This window comes from Mesoplodon mirus (assembly GCF_964341445.2).
Source record: "Mesoplodon mirus genome assembly, chromosome: 16".
Classification (NCBI taxonomy): Eukaryota; Metazoa; Chordata; class Mammalia; order Artiodactyla; family Ziphiidae; genus Mesoplodon; species Mesoplodon mirus.
The window spans coordinates 54551180-54574343 of NC_138992.1; positions in this window are offsets into that span (position 1 = coordinate 54551180).

The window sequence follows — 23164 nt, forward strand, 5'->3', positions numbered from 1 at the left end:
GGCTCTTTCTATGTTAATTACATCAAAACTCTGGTTTTGTGAAGGAGGAGCTCACAATCAGTCTTGTGGTGAGTCCCATCTTGATAAATCAACTGATTTTGGGAGAAGTTACTCTCACAGCAACCCTGTGATGTAGGAAGATAAGATAAGACAAGATAAGATAGGGTATTTTCCATCCTGTTTCTTTGATTGTTTATTATTTTAACCTTACCCTATTTAATATGTGAGAAATAAGGAAATTGAATGATTTTTCTAAAATAAACGAGAGAGAGAGTACAAGTTAGAATTGGTATTTTACTCCCCCATAGAAAACTGACTACAAATGGAGTGTTCTTTTACTATTCAACTAATTATGATGATATTGAAAGCAGTGCCATTCACTTCACCCATGGGTTAAGTGGGGGCAATATGCCCCGCCAGCAACTATTTGTTCTTGGGAGAGTGACAATTTTTTTAGATATTACAATAGTTTATGTCCCTCAAAAGGGCCAAGGAACATAAACAGATATACAGAATACTGGTATTAAAATTTCATAGGAAATAATGGTTACTAGGAAAATAATGGCTCTTTAGGGGGATAATAATAAAAAGAATGTTGAGAAACCCTGACTTAACTTTTTCTTTTTGTTTTCAGTTTTATTAAGGTATAATGAACATAAAATTGAAAGATATCTAAAGTGGACAATGTGATGGTTTGATATACATTGTACTTTGGGAAAGAATTCCCCTCATAGAGTGAACTCACACATCCTTCATCTCCCATATTACCCCCTTTTCTTTTGGTGAGAACAATTATGTTCTACTCTCTTAGTAAATTTTAATTATGCAGTACAGTGTTATCAAGTACAATCACTATGTTAGACATTAGATCCTCAGACCTTATTCATCTTAAGGCTGAAAGTTCATACCCTTTTACCTATCTCTCCCTATTTCCCCCACGACACAGCTGCTGACAACCACTTTTTTACTATCTATGTATTTTCTTTTAATTCTACATAAAAATGATACCATTTCTCTGTCTGGCTTATTTCACTTAACACGATGTTCTCCAGGTTCACCCATATTGTCAAAAATGATAGGATTTCCTTCTTTTTTAAGGCCGACATACATATACAGACACTTAGGTTGTTTCCATACCTTGGCTGTTGTGAATAATGCTGCAGCGATCATGGGAGTACAGATATCTCTCTAGATAATGGTTTTGTCTCCTTTGTATGTCAGAAGTGGGGTTGCTGGGTCATACGGTAGTTCTATTATTGATTTTTTTGAAGAACCTCCATACTGTTTTTCATAGTGGCTACAGCAATTTACATTCCCACCAACAGTGCCCGAGGGTTCCCTTTTTTCCACACCCCCGCCAGCATGTTTTATCTCTTTTTTAAAATAGCCATTCTAACAGGTGTTACGTTATATCTCACTGTGCTTTTTATTTTCATTCCCCTGATTAGTGATGTTGAGCACCTTTTCATGTACCTGTTGGCCATTTGTATGTCTTCCTTGGAAAAATATTTATTCAAATCCTTTGTTCTGACTGCTCCACCCACCAACCTTTCCCTCTCTCTCCATATCTTCTGGTCTCCCTATTCCCTGAGACACAACAAAATTGAAATTAGGCCAGTTAATAATCATACAGTGGCCTCTAAGTGTTCAAGTGAAAGGAAGAGTCACAGTTCTCTCACTTTAAATCAAAAATTATAAATGATTAATATGAGTGAGGAAGGCATGGTGAAATTCAAGATAGGATGAAAGCTAGGACTCTTGCACCAAACAGTTAGCCAAGTTGGGAATGCAGAGGAAAAGTTCCTGAAAGAAATTAAAATTGCTACTCCAGTGAACACGTGAATAATAAAAAAGAAATCTGTAACAGCCTTATTGCTGATATGGACAAAGTTTTAGTGATTTGGATAGGAGATCAAACCAACCACAATATCCCCTTACGCCAAAAGCCTAATACAGACCAAGGCTCTAATTCTCTGCAATTCCATGAAGTCTGAGAGAGATGAAGGCACTGCAGAAGAAAGGTTTGAAGTGAGCAGAGGTTGGTTATGAGGTTTAAGGAAAGAAGCCATCTCCATAACATAAAAGTGCAAGGTGAAGCAGCAAGTGCTGATATACCAGCTGCAGCAAGTTATCCAGAAGATCTAGCTAAGATGATTAATGAAGGTGGTTACACGGAACAACAGACTTTCAGTGTATATGAAACCACCCTATACTGGAAGAAGATGCCACCTAGACTTTCTTATCTAGAGAGGAGACGTCAATGCCTGACTTCAAATCTTCAAAAGACAGGCTGACTCTCTTGTTAGGGGCCGATGCAGCTGGTGATTTTACAGTGAAGCTGATGCTCATTTACCATTCCAAAAATCCTAGGGCCCTTCAGAATTATGCTCAGTCTGCTCTGCCTGTGCTCTATAACTGGAACAACAAAGCCTGGACTTCAGCTAAAACAGCAGAAGCTGACCTGCTCCCATACTCCTTATTTGCTGCATACACTTCTCCAATGTGTTGAAGCCCTTCTTCTAATCTAGTTTATATCCCAAGTTTGTATCCACCTTGACAATAAAATTCTTCCACTTTCTCTAGGACTTTTTGAAATAAGATTATAATGTCCCAAGTCATGTAGGGGCTGGGTCCACAAATGCCCTATATATATCTCACTTCTTAGCAGTAGCCACGGTGATTGGTTCAGTGGGTGAACACATGAGCCAAATTGTCGAATCTGTCTGTGAAATTTTTATATAGCAAAATGGGGAAAAAACGTATTCTTACTTTGCTCTGGAATCACAAAATTTGGAGGCTCTAAGCCGGGAATTGGCTACCTTCCCACACCCCCACCATCTATATGAATCCATCTCTCTGCAATAGAAGAGGACAAAATCAATAAGCAGGAAAAACAGAGACAAAGGACAACCATGATGGCATTGTGTCTCCAGGTCCTATATCTGAAGTTCCCCAGTTTGCCCCATCCCTACAGCTCTTCCTTGGCTTCTCTGAACAACTCCCTGGATGACTTCATTAAAACAACCTTGGTGCTTAATCTTTCTTAAGTTGGAGTTTATGTCATTGCAAACATAAGAATATTAACTGTAGCAGAGATAGCTAACTCTTATGCCCAAAATGTATGCATTTCCTTCCTGGAATTGTTACCAGGAACTGCAACCCAGTCAGGCAACACACTTTCCAACCTCAATACACCTAGGTGGGGCCATGTGACTTGTTCTTAGTAATGGAAACAAGCGTGTATTAATTCCAGATCAAGATTGTTAAGAAGTGGTTATATCTTCTTCACTCTTTTTTTTTCTTCCACTAGCTGAACACAGATAAGCACAGTGTCAGATGGTGAACCTACAAGACAGAACGAGGCTGGAATCCTAAATCACTAGTTGGAGGCAAGTTTCCCACTAATCTCTTTGGGAGTTAATGTGATTGAGAAGTAAACTTCTATCATACATATTTGAAAAATTATATATTTTGAGGATTGTGTGATACAGCAACTACTCCTATCCCAAGTAATTTGCTAGTTATTGAAGTCTTTAATTTCAATTTTTTATAGCAATTAAAATTTTCTTTGAGCTTAGGAATGAACATGAAAGATATCCTAGAAGAGGTATCACTTGAACCAAATCTGGAAATATGAGAAGAATTCAATTGTGTGATAAAGGAAGGGAACGGCATTCCAGTGGAAGAGAAGCACATATGCAAAAAAGGACAGCAAGAAAAATCATGGAATATTTGGAGACTAGTAATCCATTTATTATTAATAAAGAAAGAAGAAGAGTAATGGGATAACAGTTGAAGTAGCAGGGGGGAACAAGATCATAATATGTCTTGGACCAAAACAAATTCTATGAAACTCTGGGTTCCCACAACCACAATCATTATATCACCCTTGATGACAGAAAGAGCAAGTAATTCTTTATAGAAACTTTTTTGTAGGATTCATGGCATGTATATCAAGAGAAGAAAATGTTGATACTCTGCACATAAGTAATGGATTTAGAGTTTGGGCTAATTTCTGGATTGAACTTGAACTTGAAGGTAGTTAATGGTCTTTGCAGTAGCTTGGGATAAAACTGCTTAGTAAGAGTTCTTTGTATGGGATGGTGACAAAATAATCTAAATGAATTCTCTCTCGCAGAATATAGAAATAAAAAATACTCACAGGGAAAGCAAATCACTTAAGCAATGGCTGTATCCAGAAATATTGTTAACAATTCTCTGTGAGGTTTATGGAATAAGCCAGTTATGGAAGTATCAGGACCCAAGGCCAACTGATAACAAGAAATTGAGACAGTAGCCAGGTTACCTTGCTTTATCTCACTTTCTTGTGCTAATCATCCCACATAACCAGTGGTGATCTGGGTGTACCACTTCCATGCCACCTTAGAAACGACTGCACTCAACCTATTATGCCACACTAACGAGTTTGTATTCTATCTTGAATGTGAAAGTTACTCCTACAATAAGGTAACAGCCAAAATGTCAACTCCCAGGAAATACAACAATTGTATTTTTAGTCCAGGCTTATTTGACCTCTAGTAATCAATCATGGACTCTGACATGGAAAAATTTTACATTAATTGAAAGAAAATAAATGGGTTAGAGGAAATCAACTGAAACAACTGTTTTATAACATGCAGGAAAGTAATATCTTAAAATAGTCCATCTGTTGACAGGATATTGATACTTGGAAATTTCTGTGCATAAACTTAGCAGGGCTTTGGCTTTTCATGCTGCAACTATGACTCTTACTGGCCAGAAAGTAGCCATGGAGGCAAAGGGAATACTGTTTAGATACTGACAATAAATGAGATAAAAATCCAATAGAAGGATTGCACATTGCAGGAAACAGAGTAGTTGATTTAAGATTGTATGTCATTTGGGCAATCGATTTCTCAACCTGTTTTTCACAAGATGTTATTTGGTATTTTACAATTAACGTTTCTGACCAATGACGCTTGGAAAATGTTAGCTTCAATAGATTTGAGCAAGTTTCTTAACTGTAGGATTTTTCAGAGTCTGTAATACGCTAAGCAGCATTTTTAATGTCTAAGAAAGGATTTCAAGCACACAGCCTATTTCTCTAACTTATTTGACCTTACAACATTTTTTGGTAAGACATCTTAAAAAATGCTCAGAATTACCAATTTAACTAGTTCCATGCACTGTCATTGTGGCCAAAGAATTAATTTTTAATTCAGTCTTTCAAAATTTGTATAAGAGAATTTAGGTAAAGCAATTGTTTAGTATTGTAATTAGGGGGAAATTCTTACCCCAAAGAAATTCTGCGCCTGGACTTACCATGGAAGCCTCAGTCAGAATAAACAAAAGGGCCATATTTACCAGAGGGATATGGAGTGTCCTCTCCATGGGAACCGAGTGAACACCAAGGACATGGACCCTTCAGGTCTTTTGATTATACAAGGACAGCGCTTCTCATCTCAAGTAATAAAGTACCTTACACAAATAAAATTCATTATTTTATGGTACAGCTACTTAAAATGCAATATTTTCACTGTTTTTATAGTCAGATGACTAAGCCTATCTTGGTGAGAACAACAGTAGTATTCTTTTCTACTTAGAATACCAAAAGATTATCTTTTCATTAAATATGGTCATCTTCCTTAAAAAATTCATTGAAAGATATGTATGGGTCTGGTTGACTTGCAATACAAAGAAAAGTTAAATGGAACAGTTATTCCATCTGTCTGAATTAAAATGAAATCTGCAAATTCTGTAAAATGAGAGCATTAAAATTTGTTTCCTGTCATTGTGCCAACAACTAACTGGCTACTTCTGTATTTAACATTAAATCTCTACAGAGGAAGCTTACTGAGCTAAGATTTTTGTTATAATATTGAACACAGTCTAAGGAATACTTTGGTTTATTTTTTTTTTCAAAATTCCTAGGCAGATACATGAATCTATCCGAAGAACAGTAAAAACTACACAGAAGACCTCGGATGCCTAGGAGTCAGAAGACGTGTGTCCAATGTGTAGTTCTGCTAACATCTTTGGACAATGAGCAAACTACTGCAGGTATCATTTCCCCAACACAAAATGAAAAGGTTAGAATTGATCAACCTAGCTTTAAAAAGCCATGACTTGAAAATAATTTTCTAATGTGTCAGCCCCTTCAGCTGAAACTCAAATAAGTAGAATGATAGTGGGTTCCAGTGTCTCATGAGTATCACTATTGCAAAGTAATGCAAAGATTTCCAAAGGCTATTTCAATGTGCTCTTGTGAACCCCATTCCTAAAAGGGGGTGCCTATTGATTTCATACAATGAGTCTAAAGGAACCTCTGGAGGTCAAGTAAGGAAGGGGGTCTGGAAGGAACAAGTTCTGCAGAGTTCAAAGCTACACAGGTTTGCCCCTTTGACAAACCATTTATACACCACAAGATTTCCATTTCATTTTTCCTTGATTTTGTGACTCTTCCTGAACTTTCTAATCTGAATTTGAATCACATGTAAATTGGAGCTAATACGTGAACCCGAGTCATATAAGATTGCATATGGAAAGTCATATATTCAGGGGCTCATTTTAAGAGAAATTTATTTTTACATATTTGAGGCATTTGTGTGAATACTTATGACACCTAGTGGTCAAAAACTGGGAAATGAGATATTTAAGGAAGAGGAAGTGGGAATGGCCTGAAAGAGGAAAATCTATAGATAAAGGAAGAACTGCTTTTTAGCAAAACACTTGTCCATAAAGGTGTCTGATTCTGGAATCCTTTATATAAGAAGAATCAACTTAAAGAAAACAGAAAATGCAAAGGGTCCCATGATCCTTAAAAATAAAAAGAGTCTAAAGAATCTGGAACTATGCCATCTTCAGAGAATGAAGAAGAATTTCATCCATTTGTATTCGTCCCATCTAGCAGTTTGAAAAACAATCATTCGAGAACTTCTGTGATGCATGGATGCACACTGGTCTTTAGGACAGTGAACTGACAGGTCAGCATCTTTTCATTTTGTATCGGAACATCTTTTTATTTCCCATGTGTTGATGCAGTCTTTAAAAAATGTTTCCAATAAAAGAAAACTCTAAATTATTCATGATGTCTACTTTGCAAAATCTTCAAAGAGAAGAGATGTAAAATATGGAATTCCTTTTCAATAAAACCAGTAGCTTACCTTCTCTCTTTAAAAAGTGAGAATCAGGGGCTTCCCTGGTGGAGCAGTGGTTGAGAGTTCGCCTGCCGATGCAGGGAACACGGGTTCGTGCCCCGGTCCGGGAGGATCCCACATGCCGCCGAGCGGCTGGGCCGGTGAGCCATGGCCGCTGAGCCTGTGCATCCAGAGCCTATGCTCCGCAACGGGAGAGGCCACAACAGTGAGAGGCCCGCCTACCGCAAAAAAAAAAAAAAAAAAAAAAAAAAGTGAGAATCAGAAAGATAATGATAATCAGAAGAGAGGACATGCACAGAGTTGGAATGAATTTGAAAAAATAATTCACTGGGGTGGGGGGCAGGCAGGAATGAGCACAATGGGTTACAGGGAAAGCGTCGTTAATAATATGCCTAGAAATTGTTACAAGTGATCACTCCTCTTGGTTCCTCTCTCAACTTTTTAGCATTTCCAAATGAGATCCACCCTAGGAACTTTATCACAGAAGGCCTATCAGCTCTACTATCCACTTTCTTTCATATATTGAATATATTCCATACTTTAAAACAAACCATAACCAATTGCTTAGACTTCTCCTATCTGAAGTATATTCCAAAATATTAGTTGCTCTTATAAAATTTATTTTACAAGCTGTAGGGATAGTGTTGAACGATGTCAGGTAAGTCCCCTCCTTTTGAAAGCAAAGCCCTAAACATTCTGGTATATATGCCTTGCCTAAGAAGGATGATCCCATTAATATATCAATCTAGTTATTAATTTCCATATTTAATTTAGTTTGAAATTTCTCAAGAATTATTTGTTCATTTGGATTTACCTATACTACTGCTTCCCTTCATCATTGTAAATAGCCAAGAACTGAGAGGCTCTGGAGTGCTTTCCAGACACTGAGAATTGTCTGAGAATTGAATTGGTTCCATAGATAAATATTTCCTATAATTTTGAAGCCAAAAGAGTTTAAATTGGAGTTAGCTGCTTAGTATAGAGAAGGAAAGAAAGGAAGAAATAGAGAGAGAGGAAGGAAAGAAGGAAGGAACAAACGAACAAACGAATGAAGGAAAGAAGAAAATAACTTCTTAGAATCCAAATGCTTAGTAAACACGTTTTCAGAAACTGAGGGAAACCAAAATACTCTTTATGCAATGAAGTTTCTCTTGAGATCTTTCTTAGAGCCCTGTCTGGAAGTCAAGTGAATGGGACCTTGCAGAGGCTCTACCATTAAGCCTCTGTGTATCCTTGGACAAGTCACACAAACATTCTGTATCTTCCTCTCTTCATCTTACAATATGGAGATATTTTGCTAGATGATATCTAACTAAGGTCCCCTCTGCTTCAGTATTGATTTTTTAAATAGCTTATTGTATTTACTTTTTCTTATCTTATTTTCTCTGCTAATTAGGCCCCTCAAGTTTCCAGTTCAATACCCTTTGAGATTTGAACCAAGAGAAGAAGAGGAAAACAGAGATAATATCTGTTTTTTCACTGTTATGAGAAATGAGAAAATAGAAAAATATACTGGAAGATTATCTTGGGAAAGAAAAAATTACTGTTTTAAAGCAAAATAAATAAATTGTGAACATAATTTAGGCAGTGACATATAATGTTATTTTTTTGTGTTAATTTCAGTAATTACGACATTTTTAAATACTATTGGTTTGAAAGTTAGGAATTGGTAATTAGTGTTTTGAAGGTAGGAAGGGAGTAGGCTTAAAAAATTTAAGGGTTCAAAAAGCTAGAAATAGCTTTTAATAATTCTACCTATTTCCAGAGAGATTCAAATATGTGATATGGGGTTGTATTCTCCTAAGTTTCCTTCCAGCCCTGAAAATCTGAGAGTCTATGTTTGTTTCTCCTGGATTTTTCTACCAGATGGCCTTCCAAGTACCTCCGGGCTTAGAGTTATTTAATTTCATGACTCCTATTTGCTGAAGGAAACCAGAATGTCATCCCAAAGTATGCCTCTTTGACATAAAAATTATTTTGAGCTGAAGGCAATTAAGAAGCAGTAAATGCAGATAAAGTTACCCTCTTTTCTGCCTAAACACAGGAAATAAATTCTCCTTTCACTGGAGGCAGACTCTTAACCCAGAGAAGGCACCAGAAGAATCTGCAAAACAAGCTTGTTAAACTAACTCTTATCTTCCAAGTTACTCCTTCACCATTTACCACCCTTAGCCCAAAACCCTTTTTGTGTTTGTTTGTTTTTTTTTAACCAGTGAATTGTACACTTTATTTTTTATTTACTTTTTTTATTTTTTATTTATTCATTTCATTTATTTATTTTGTCTGCGTTGGGTCTTCGTTGCTGCGCCGGCTTTCTCTAGTTGCAGCGAGCAGGGTCTACTCTTCATTGTGGTGCACGGCTTTCTCATTGCAGTGGCTTCTCTTGTTGCAGAGCACAGGCTCTAGGCATGCAGACTTCAGCAGTTGCAGTGCCTGTGCTCACTAGTTGCGGTGCGGGCTCTGGGACGCATGGGCTTCAGTAGTTGTGGCTTGCAGGCTCAGTAGTTGTGGCACACGGGCTTAGTTGCTCCACGTTATGTGGGATCTTCCCAGACCAGGGATCGAACCTGTGTCCCCCGCATTGGCAGGCGGATTCTTAACCACTGTGCCAGCAGGGAAATACCCCAAACCCCTTTTTCTTGTCAATTCTTTGCAAATTTATTGTTTCTTGATACAAATGCTTCCTGCTCCAATCACTTCTTCTAGCCTTCATTTTCCTGTGCAAGCTCCATGTACATGTAAAAATTCAATACAAATGTATGCTTCTCTCCTGTTCATCTGTCTTTGTCAGTTTAATTTTCAGACCCAGGCAAGGACCTAAGAAGGACGAGAAAAACTTTTTCCTCCCCTATGATACCAACCCACGAGAACAGGAAAGTCCATCAGAGGACTGATGAAGACAGGAAAGTGAGAAGATTTAGGAATAAAGATCATTTTCACTGTTTTTACCATCTTTTACCTGGTGAGGAAATTATGAAGTGTAGGTAGCCTAAAAAGAGTAAGAAATAAGAAAGAGGAGTGTAGGCACACTAATACTACCAGGCAATGCCTGGAAAAATATCAGTGTTTTATTTGTTTGTTTTTAGAAGAAACTGTATTTTTTGCACTCTAACCCCTCCCCAAAGGAATGAGTTTGTTCAAGAAACTCATTTGCATGGTGTCAGGTACTACTTGTAAGTGGGTGATGTGGCTTGTATATTTATAGTAGCACTTCTAAGGAAGTGCTGAAGAAAATCCTGTGGCTGAGGAGAGTGTTAGATTGTTTCAGTTCCTGTGATATTTATTTAACATAAACTAAAGTGTGAGAGCACACATACCAAGCACACAACTCAGAGAATACCTGCTACCCTGTCCCAGTGGACATTTGTTGTCAGATAAAAAGCCATGGGCTTCCTTGGTGGCGCAGTGGTTGAGAGTCCGCCTGCAGATGCAGGGGACACGGGTTCGTGCCCCAGTCCAGGAAGATCCCACATGCCGCAGAGCGGCTGGGCCCGTGAGCCATGGCCACTGAGCCTGCGCGTCCGGAGCCTGTGCTCCGCAACGAGAGAGGCCACAACAGTGAGAGGCCCGCGTACCGCAAAAAAAAAAAAAAAAGCCAAAGCTATAGGGCCTACTCAGCTAGTGTTCCTTTTCCAAATAATAAATTTACCATAGAACTAGATTTTTTAAATCTACCAGAAGAGTTTTGAAAGGCAGTGAAAAGATTAATTGTGGAAAGGGAAAAACCCAGGATACGGAGGAATTAAAGAACCTGTATTTTCCCTTTTAAACTAAATTCTTACTACATTAGCCTGCTTTTGCTGAGGCTTATTTCAGGGTCTAGTTCAGTACGCTTGACTAGCAGAGAATTAGGAGTTTAAAGAAATCTACACCATGTATATTACTTATGTTTTATACTGTAGTATATGAATTCTGTTCAAAATGATTCTGTGTTTGTTTAGATAGCATCTTTGTTTCCATGTCAGTCTATTATTCTATAAATCTACTGAGGGCAGGGGACATTTCTAACCCCACAGCTGCCTCAAAAAATATCAGTCTATAACAAAAATTTCATGCATGCCACCCCATCATTCCATTTTCTCCATCATTTTAGCAGCCAGCAAGAACTTCTCTATTTGATGATATACTACACTACGTGCCTTTGTCAATCTTCTGTAACCCCCAAACCCAGCATATATCTCAACTCTGAGCAAATTGAGCTCCGTGTCTTCCTTCCCTGTAATGAATCTTCCCTTCTGTTACATATTAACATAACAAACTTCCAGGAGCCTACCTCTCATCTGTTCTTCCTTCTCTAAGGCTGCCTTTCTAGAAAGGAATGCTACTGACTTATAGGCCCTTCTGCTTATCCCAGAAACAGTCTTTTTAAAACACATTCTTGTCTTTGTGCATTTGAGTGGTAGGCACTCCACTGTCAAGTAATTCCTTTTAGAAAATGCACTGACTCCCAGGTGACATTAAGTAGAATGCCACGAATTCTCACTCCTAGGGCAAATGATAACCATATATGTATTGGTAAATGCTTATTAGTTTTCTTGGGGAGTTATTATAAAGGATTGCATGCAAAATGTATTCATATCCACTCAAAGAATTCCAGCATACTTATTGGAGGGCAGAATAATTTTAAATGTCAGAGAACATAGATAGCATCCATTGAACTTCCTCTACCTTATTATCAAGTAAACTACATCTCTCCTCAGTTCTATTAGGAGCATTTATCATTTCAATCTGTTGATCTGCATTTTGGTACTGAGACTCTGGAGTCTCTTTAAATTAAATAAAGCAAGATAGCCAGGACTTTGGTTATCTATAAAAGCAAAAGACTGAAAACAATCCACGTGACTATTAATAGAGCCTTTTTAAAGTAACTGTGTAATTATTAAAAAGAAAAAGGGGGCTTCCCTGGTGGCACAGTGGTTGAGAGTCCGCCTGCCGATGCAGGGGACACGGGTTCGTGCCCTGGCCCGGGAAGATCCCACATGCTGCGGAGCGGCTGGGCTTGTGAGCCATGGCTGCTGAGCCTGAGTGTCCAGAGCCTGTGCTCTGCAACAGGAGAGGCCACAACAGTGAGAGGCCCGCGTAACGCAAAAAAAAAAAAAAAAAAAAAAACAAGGCAACTCCAGAGGGACTGATAAGACCTTTCTCCAAGATTGGCTGTTAAACTAATAAAGAAAAGTACAGAGATGCATATATAATTGTGCCTGTATTTACAGAGAATATTGCTAGAAAGATAAATAAGAAACAGGCTACCATGATAACCTCTAAATGGAAGACCTGAGTGGCTGGGCACAGGGGTGTAGGGAGACTTATTGTTTACTCTATTGAAACAGAGTCTCCCTAAAACCAAGTTCCCCTTGTCAAGTTTATGATTACTCTCTCTATCCAAACCTTTATTCCCTTTCTTGTCCCTTCTGACCTCAATCCTGTGCTAATTGAACACTAATCAACCAGAGTCAGATGACTAAAATTGCTGTTGTTGATACTAAAAATTGCTATTATAGAAATCATTATTAACATACAAACCAGGTTGTTTCTCTAGAGCAAGATGAGCTAACAGACCCCTAGCCATGGACCATGTGGCCAGAGAATCGTAAACCAGAGATGTTCTGACTTCCAAACCTCCAATTAAGAAATGTCACAAAACGATGATTAACCCCAGCTTCTTTGTTCTTCCCCTTTAAAACACTCCCAACTCAATGACCAAGTTGGAGTGGATCTGAAGCTTGTCTCCCACTCCGTTGCTTGGTGCCCTGCAATGAACACTTACTTTGCTACAAACCCACTGTCAAAGTTTGGCTCTCTGCCCAAAAGCCCTTGCTTGGTTACAATATTACCTTTTGAATTTTGTAATATGTGCATTGAATTTATTTACAGATTGTAAATGATTTATTAATTAAAAAACTCATAGGTACGGGAATTAGACTTTGGCTAGTGTTCTGATACAGTTGCCAAATAGAATATAGGACACCCAGTTAAATTTGAAATTCAGATAAACCATGTTTAAAATTAAAGACAAGTATGTCCCAAATATTGCATGGGATGTACTCATACTAAAAAAATTGCTGTTTATTCGAAATTCAAATCTAACTGGGTATCTTGTATTTTTATCTGCTCAGTATGGCAACCCTAGGTCCTGATCCCAGCATTTATTTTGTTAGTGACCCTGGAGAGTGAGTTAGGTCAGGTTCCTTGAAGCAGAAGAAAGGAGAGGATGAGACCTCAGCTCATCCCGGTTGCGCGGGGGTAGTCAGAGGGCAAGTTCAGCTTCAGAGCAAGGGCTTTTGTTCCCCACACCTGCACCAGCATCCCTGTGGGGAACGGAGGGCATCTCCAGCCCTCCTCACTTGCAAGTAAAATGTCTCCAGTAGTCCAAAGAGGACAGTCTGTCTGTGAAGAGCCACAGCTGTGGCTGCTGGAAGTACACGCAGGCTGGGGGAGCGAGAAGGAACTATAGAAGCAGATCCAAAGGAAAAAGAAGAAGTAGGTGACTGGACGTGATGATGAGCAGGGCCTCTCCTATTCCTGCCTCTGTTTCTGAGACCTCTATACTCCTCCTATTGGATACCCAGGGGTATGTAATGGCTGTTACTCTGTGGTACACAACACACCCCGAAGGACCACACCTCATCTTTGCTTTGCCTTCAAAGGACTGTTCCATGCTCTGTCAGGCTAGCATCTTCCAAGTGAGGTGCTTCATGGTAGGACGAGTGGATCCCATGTCAGGTACACTTTGTCACACCTTATTTACTATAAAGTGGGTCCCTTAATCCAAGGCAATGTTGTTTCAGCAGATCAGACACTCGGTGGGCCCTGAGATAGTGGTGTTAGCTGATACACTACAGCAAGAACAGAAACCCTATATCTGGAATGTATGTGTGTCTGTCAGATCGGGATGGACTGAGCCACAGATCCTGCTGAGGAAGAGCTAGGAACTCCTTGCTGCATACACGTACTGAAACATGGCAGAGAGTTCTGACTACCTATTACTGCCTATCAAAGTGCCCCAAATCATGGTTCAAGCAACAATCACTAACAACAATCATTATCTCTCATGGTTTCCATGGGTCGGGAATTCCCCAGGGATCAGCAGGGCTGTTCCGAGTTCTCCAGAAGCAGAAGCAGACCCTGAGGCAAGACTTTTTGAGCAAGCAACTTGCTAAAGGAAGTCGGGAGAGATCTGGAAGGCAAGAAAGGAAAGGAAGCAGGAAGAGGAGGAAACCAAGGCAGGGTGTGATCTCATCAGTTCTGTAGAAGGCTGGCTCCACCTGGTCCACTGTACACCTCTGGAGTGTCCATTACATCTCAGAGTTGTCCTAACCTGATGCGAGGGGCCTGAGCATTCTCATTCCATAACTGTCAATCATTGGTCCTTTGCCACCCTGGACAGCAGGGGGTAAACCCCCAGGCATGCCTGGCTCTACTGATGCAGATCCAGTGTCCCCTTCAGATTCCTTTCAAAACTCTTTCTTGATTTGTAAAAAGGAAATAATATTCATATCTATCTTATTTTTTAGGACTAAATGAAATTATGCCTACAAATTTCTTACTTTAGTATCTGGTACTATGCAAGAACAGAATTGAAACTCATTATTTGGAGCAGGAATTATCCAAAAGATACAATTGCTCCCTTAATTATCAAAAGCAAATGTGAGTATCGGGAACTTCTGAATGGATTCGAAGAGTATCACATTAAAGATTTTTAGGGATGCCAGTTGTAGATTCTAGCCCCTCACTACCCTCTTACAAGAACTTATTCTAGACTCTCTGATTTAGCCTACACACCAAGATGCTTTGTGCTGGCTTATGGGGTTTGTTGTTGTTTCCCTTAAGTTGTTGTTAGTAATATTTTACTATATTGGTATAAAATTAACATTCAAACTTATATAGCTATATTTAAGAAAGTAAGCTTTCTATTTTAAAATACATAAATATTGTCATGTTGAATACATTTCTAGACATTCAAAACACTACCTGATGTATAGAAAATCCTTCAAAAAAGAAAGTGTTGAACAAATGAATTACTGAATGTTAGTCATAATAATTGGGGAAAGTGGGGGAAATTACAGATCTATAATCTCTAATCCACAAATCCAAAAGGCTCTGAAAAATGATTTTTTTCATAATTTAGTTGGTGGCAAAACCTAATTGGACCTGAACTCATTTGGCAGCAAAGCCTGAAGCAAACTGACAGAAGGCCATGCCAAAAAAATATATAGTCTTTATTTATCCCATTTTGTGTTAATATTTACATGTTCCACTGCAGATATATTAATGTGTGATTACAGGGTACTGTCCCCAGGTGTCTATGGGAGACATATAATACATGGGTAAATATATGGATATCATATACACACTATATTAACTTTCTAAAATGCAAATCAAATTCTGAATTCAGAGATATATCTGGCCCAAGGGACTGGGACATGAGTGTCTACATTTTGCTATGACTTTACCCCGTGCCACTGGCACTTGTTATTCCTTCTGCTAGAAATACTCTTTCCATTCCTTTCCTGACTGAATCCTTTTCTTCCTTCAGGTTTTGACTTAAATTTCTCCTCCCCAGAGACACGTTATTTGTTCATGCTGTTATTCCCCATCAAGCACGCTGTTTAGTCCTTCACAGCAATTTTGTCAATCTATAATTATTACCTTAGTGTTTTGTTTATTGTCTATCTCTCCCTCCAGACTCTAAACTTCATGAAGTCAGGGACTTTTCACATTTATTCAGTTTTGTATGTCCAGATCTTAGCACAATGCCTGGCACATTGTAGGGGCTCAACGTACATTTGCTGAATTGAATGAATGAATCAATCAAACAATTAGTCCATTCAGACATGCTAACATTGGGATGGGACTCAAAGACCTCATCTGCTAATTAAGCAAAGCTAATACAATAAAGAAGAACTGACTTGTATGTGAATTTGTTCTTGGTACAAAGAAAATATTTCTCTTAAGTCCAAAAAGAATGACTGCAGGTATACAAATCTATGTATAGTGAAATAAGAGACATGATAGAGAAGATGTGATTCTCTACTTGGCAAATAGTCTGATGACACTTTAATAAAATTATCTCCTGGACATAACTGCCTTCATTGACATTGTGTTGCCTCATTCTAACCTGGTGCCTTATTTCTTATTTTAATATGTGTATTTGTGCCCATGATATGTGGACTTGAAACAACACCATTTTCCCATCAACTGCCCAAACAAACAGAATTGACAGATTTAAATTTTCTGGGGTCCTAGAATTACCACTTATTTCCAGAGTAAAGAATTTAAGTTCTCATCAGAACTCATCATTAATCACTTCAACATGAAATCAGAAGGTTTCGAGATTATCTCATCTGTGTCATGATGATTTCTCCAAGGTTTCTGGGTGTGGTACACACCTTGTAGGAGGATGCACCGTATAGGTCAATCTCCAGAACTAGCCATTTTCCAAAAGTCTGCTTGTTCCAGAAAGAGTGGCATTTTTTTTTCTTCCTGTGTTTCTGCCCTGTGCAGCCAAGAGAGGAAGCTGAGTTTAGTGGTTAGTGCAATAGCCTGAGTCAGCAACCTTCATTTCTATATTTGGTTATGTGATTTGCTGAAAACCTTTGTCGAACCAACTCTGTCTAAATTATGAAAAAAGTCTTTATTCTCTTATATGTAACTTTTCTGAACTTCTGTGTAAACACTATTTTCATTGCTACTGTTCTGAAACCCTGAAACATATTCCTGGGATTTTTTTCTCATGTATTTCTTTTAGTAATGGTCTGGTTGGAGAATCAATAAACCAACAAAATAACCAAGCAAGAAACAAACTAAACTGAATACTAGGGTCTCGGTGGCATGCCCCATAATTTTCACACAACCTAGAGCCATCCACTCAGATGAGAATGAGAATGGAGGCCCTTGGAATTATGCCCAAGTGAACATCATGGCCTTGTGTAAAGCCCAGCAAATGAGAAAGAGCAAAACTGCCCATCATAAATAACTTTAACTTTTCAATAAGGATGACTTTAGAACCAACATTTCCCTCACTCTAGATCGTTAATTGTATAAAGGAAAAGATGTTCTCCTTACTAAAACAGTTAAATTGCATCTTGGGGGCAAAATATTTTGTAGGGTAGAAGTTTCCTTAGTCACGTGCTACAGCACTCTACCACTTTCTGAGGTTAGCTTTGTTTGCAGCCTGGCAACTACTTGGCCTGTGTTTTAAGGAAGGCTGAGTAAATGCTGTGGGGACCTATCTAAAGGGTAGATACTATTGTAAATGTTTTTTAATGATTTTATTACATTAATGTATATGAGTGTTCATTGAACCATTGTTAATAACTGAAACTTTCAAAAACTTAAACATTTATCAATAGAAAATTGATAAAATAAATGAGTTGAAGTAAAGTTTAATACTGTGAGGTTTAAAAAATGTGAATCTATATTTGTTTGAGTTTTAAAAAAAAACAAGTAAGCCAACAGAATACTGTGTTTTATGATCCCATGTATAAAATCTTTGGGGCCTATATGCACATAAATTTATAAAGAATTATTTCAATGCCTCATAGCCAAATATTAATATTGATTTTCTATGGAAGTGAGGCTTCCAGGACTATTTATTTTCCTATTTGTACTTTTCTGCAGTATTTTCTAATATACTATTTATTTATCATTAAAAATACAGAGCAATTTGCATTAGGTTTTTGCATTTTTCTTATTACAGACATATAAGCAAGTAAATAAGAAATTAAACATCACCCCAATCCCAAGAGATAACCACTGTTAACATTTTTCTATATTTTCCTCCATGTATGCACATAATGTTACACAAATGAGATGTGTACATAATTTAAAAATTTTTTATTTTATATTAGACTATAGTTGATTAACAATGTTATGTTAGTTTCAGGTGTACAGCAAAGTGATTCAGTTATACATATACATATATCTATTCTTTTTCAAACTCTTTCCCATTTAGGTTATTACAGAATATTCAGCAGAGTTCCCTGTGCTATACAGTAAGTCTGTGTTGGTTGTCTATTTCAAAAATAGTAGTAGGTATATGTCAATCCCAAACTCCCCTACATAATATTTTATAGTCAGGATTTTTTTTCACCTTAGAGCATATTATGAGACTTCTTCCAAGCTCGTGCTAGTCTTTTTACTTTTTAAAATGCCTGTTAGTGTTTTATTGTATGGACACATCATGATTAGTTAACCAGTCCTCCATTTCTAGAAAGTTATGTGCCTTCCAATTTTCTGCTAATATAAATAGCACTTGGATGAACATCCTTGCAACAAAATTTTCAACCATTAGGAACTCTTTTTCTAAGACAATGGAAGATGAAATCAGCCTGTCTACCATCAGACAAAGGTCAGTTGTTCTCTTTGTTGCCAAAAGTACAGCTCAGCCTCTCAGCCACTTCTTCTGGATCCACAAATAAATGCTTCAGGGCAAAACCAGCTCTATTAGCTGAACTTGTATCTCTGGATTCCCAGATCTATGCCAAGTAATTTCTCAGTATTTTATTAGCTCTTTGTCACTTTAAGGAAATTTAAATATATATATGTAGTCCAGTATTTTCAGTTGTTTTTAGTAAGAAGAATTTCCAAATATCAAGTTTTCCATTACCAAGAGTGAAACTAGGGTATTTTTTAAAGTGCTGTGGCATTTCCTACTTGAGACCCTCCATGGTTTCCCTTGCCCTTCAGACAAACCCAAATCCCTAGCTAGAAGTACCAGGTCCCACAGGCTCTGCTTCCTACTCAGATATCAGACTGCACCTTGTCCCTCATTGTTTCTGTGTCCATCAGCTTCTGTCACTCTGCCCCCTGTCTGCTCCACAAAGAGCTTTTGCAGTTGCCCTCCTCTGCCTAGAACACTATGCCGCCAGGCGTTACTTGCCTACCTTCTGCTCCTGATTCAGGTTTGGGTTCAAACAATACCTCCCCTGGGAAGCCTTCCTGGCCGGCCCATATAAAGTGTCTTCAACCCTACTCACTCTTTCTCATACTACTTGGTTTCATTTTTTTCTTGCTGCATTTATCACTCTATGCCACTTGTTTTAACTGTGTGTATTCTATCTTTTCTCACCAGGATGTCAGTTCCATGAAGAGGACCCTGACCCTGCTCTATCTCATTCCTCATATCATGCATCACAAGCCCTTTTAAAAAGAGCTCTGTAAAAAGTATTATTATTTCCTTTTCATACATTTTCAAAGCGTGCAGTGTGGGAGGAGGAGCCTGGGAGGAGATGGACTTGTTCCTAAGTAAATGTCCACGTATGATCTGGTGACAAGAGCCTGACAGGCCAGATGTCATAAGACAAGTTATTTTCCAGTTTTTGTGGGACCAGTGATGTGTCATCCCACCCTGCCTTTCACAATATTTCAAAATATGTGTCACTCAGCTTTTTAAACCACTTCACCATCTTCATCAGTTCTTCCTACTAACCCACACCACATGTGACCCACCAAACAGTAGTGAATTCTAAGAGGGCAACAAGAAAAAAGAAGAAGTGTGAGTACATGGAACCCAGGGAAAATCTATAATTATTCTCATAAACTTAAAAGTGAATTTTACTTTGCTAATAGGTTCATCTGTACCATTTTAATAGAGACACAGACGTAGAGAACAAACGTATAAACACCAAGGGTGGAGAGGAGGGGGTGGGATGAAGTGGGAGATTGGGATTGACATATACACACTACTATGCCTAAAATAGATAACTAATGAGAACCTGTTGTATAGCACAGGGAACTCTACTCAGTGCTCTGTGGTGACCTAAATGGGAAGGAAATCCAAAAAAGAAGGAATATATGTATACATATAGCTGATTCACTTCTCTGTAAGCAATTATACCTCAATTTTTAAAAAATAGAAAAAAAGTGAATTTTAAATACAACATTAATAATCATTAATTAATAAGCAGCAAGAATTGAGTAAGAGCCTCAACTGACCTAGCAAAACTAAAATCTAGGTGCTAAAAACATGGTTCTCAATCATTTTATGGTCCTAGCATAATTTCAAATACCAGAATTTTGAGAAAACAGTTGACGAGATTAAGACTCAAGAAACCGCTAAATTAGCAATAAATGAAACATAATTATACTAGCATAGAGAAAAGCCACATATTGCCTAGAAAGACGTCACAGGTGTGATGCGCCAATAACCCTGCATCCTTAGGCACTCATTCTGCTTGAAGAGAACAGTCAATGCCCTCACAGCACTCAAGGCCATAATCTGAAAGTTGTCATCTCTTGCCTGTACATTTTTCTTTGGTGAGAATTTGACTTATGTTAAATCATTTGACTTGTGGTAAATTGTATCTAATCTGGACCACGCTCCACAAACAACTCAGGTCAAGTTCTGTTTGACAGACATTGCCTGTTGGCAGAATACTCAGCTGCAGTAAAATAAGATTTAAATGTTGATCACAATCGGGCAGCCTAGTTCCTGGTGAGGCAGAGTGTCACAGCATGCCAGTTCAGAAACTAGACTGAGTTCCTTACTTCCTATTTCAAACATTCATATTCTACAGTCATCAAGTACACTACCTCTGGGGTAAGTAAATGACCTAATTAAGTTGAATGATTTGTACAAAGGTAAGAAATATGGTTTAAAAAAATAACATAAATTGAAGCAAAATCATAAAGGGTCTTAAATAATATTAAAATATGTTAAATAGCCACAGAAGAGCCATTAATTTATTAATGAATTTATTCATTTAACAGATATTTATTGAGCATCTTCTATGTGCTAGGTTGTTTCCTAGGTGAGTGATAGAGAATGCGATAAAAACAAAGCCCCTTCTTCATAGAGCTTACTTTCCAGGGAGAGAGACAGATAATAACCACACAAAAAAAATTTTTTTTAACCGAAAAACAAAGTAAACATATAGTTAGTCAGGACTGGTGATAAGGGCAAGGGCAGCATAGGGGAATACAGAGTATGTGGGAGGGGTGGTAGCAAATATACACTCTGGGGATGACTCACTGCTAGGGTGACATTTGAGAAGAGACTTAAAGGAAGTGAGAAAGCAGAGAAAGCCTGGGCAGCAGATTTCAGAAGGTAGATTGTTCCAGGCAGCGGCAACAATAGGTGCAAAGGCCCTGAGGCAGGAGCACAGCTGTGTCAACAATGGTCTACTGGAAGGGAATATTTGCTAAGAGAGTGAAAGGAGAAAAAATGAGGAGTGGCAAGATCATGTAAGACCTCTGCAAATACTTTGGCTTCTACTCTGAAATGAGAAGCCAGTGGAGGATTCTCACCAGAGGAGTGACATGTTTAAATGTGTATTTTAAAATGATAGCTCTGGAAGAATAAAAATGCAAACAGGGAGATCAGGGGAGAGAGAACGGTGGAGTCTGAATCACAGTGGTATCTGTAGAAGAGGTGAGAAGTACTTGAATTCTAGATACTTTCTGAAAGTAAAGCTGAAATCATTTGCTAGTGGATTAGCTATAGCATGGGAAAGAAAGAAAGGAATTAAAGATGACTCCAAAGCATTTAGCTAGAGAACTAGAAAAATAACATTCCCATGGAATGAGATGAACAATACCACAAGAGGAATAGGTTTGGAACCAAATAAGAAACCTGATTTTGGAAAACATGAGGTTACCATCCTGTGCTGTCCAAATCAGCAGTTACTGACCATATGTATTTAAATTTACATTTTAATTAATGAAAATTAAATAAAATTTAAAATTCAATTCCTCGGTTGCACTCGCCGTATTTAAAGTACTCCATACCCACCTAGACGGGGCTAGTGCCGATGTGTTGAATAGTGCAGATGATACACTGCATTTCCATCACTGCAGAAAGTTCTGTTGGGCAGTACTGGAGAGACATTAAGCCTTTACTATGTGCTGGGCCCTATGTGAAGTGCTTTACCTACGTTATCTCATTTAACATTTAAAACAACTCTACAAGTCAGGCAATGTTGTATCTTTTACAAACGGTATAACTACAGTTCAGAGGAGTTAAGTAACCCTGCCCTAAGTCACACAATTCTTAAAAGGGTAGAGCCAGAATTGGATTCCAGTATTGTCTGCTTCCAAAGCCCAAACACTTAAATCATCACACTAAATTTTAGAGAGATTAAACCAGTTTGAAATTAAATGTGACATCTATAGGGAAATGTCCAATAAGTTATCAGCAATAAAGTTTTGAAGCATAGAGAAGAAAACAGGAGATCTGATAGACCTGGGTGAAACTCAGGGAGTGAAACTTCCAATACATGCAGTGTGTTGTAGAACTAAACAGAATACATTCTAACATACTACCAGTTAAGAGAAAATAAAAATAGTCAATGAAGGCACTAGTTTGTACCTTTTGATAAGGGGTGAATTGATGTTAAGGATTGCTTAGCAGAAAGAAGGGCTTGATTGACACTAGATAAGATGAAGTTGAGCTACATTTGTTCTTGTTCTACTCAGTGTTTCTCAACTAGGTATGCTACCATACCCTTAGAAGACATCTGGAAATGTATAGGGTGTTTGGGGTAGACTGATGGGTGCCATGGGCATTTTGTGGCAATGATCTTAGGACACCGACTTGCCACAGCTGAGCACAATGAAGAAAAGTTCTCTCACCCAAAATGTCAAAAACTACCCCCATGGAAGAAACATGGGTCTACCCTTCCTCTAGTAATACTCCACTGTCCATAAACTGAAGCAATACAGACATTAGAACATGGTACTGGTTGCACAGGTTTTAGTCAGATGAACTTGTGCTCCAATCTGTTCTGACTCGTACTAGCTGTATGGCTTGATATCATTACCTAGACCCTGAGACTTAGTTTCCTCATCTGAGTAATGCAGAAAACAATTGTTAATACACATCATTTAGGGTGGTTCTGAGAATTATAAAACTCTTAAAAGTATTTGGCCCAGTGTTTGGTTCAGGGAGTCATATAAATGTACACTATTATTAGAAGGGGAAAAGGGGGATGAAAGAGGAACTCTAGTATGGAGACAAAAATACACAAGATGAAATTCAAATAGAAAAGGAAGTCTAGAACAGCACTGTCCAACTGAAAATATGGACCAAA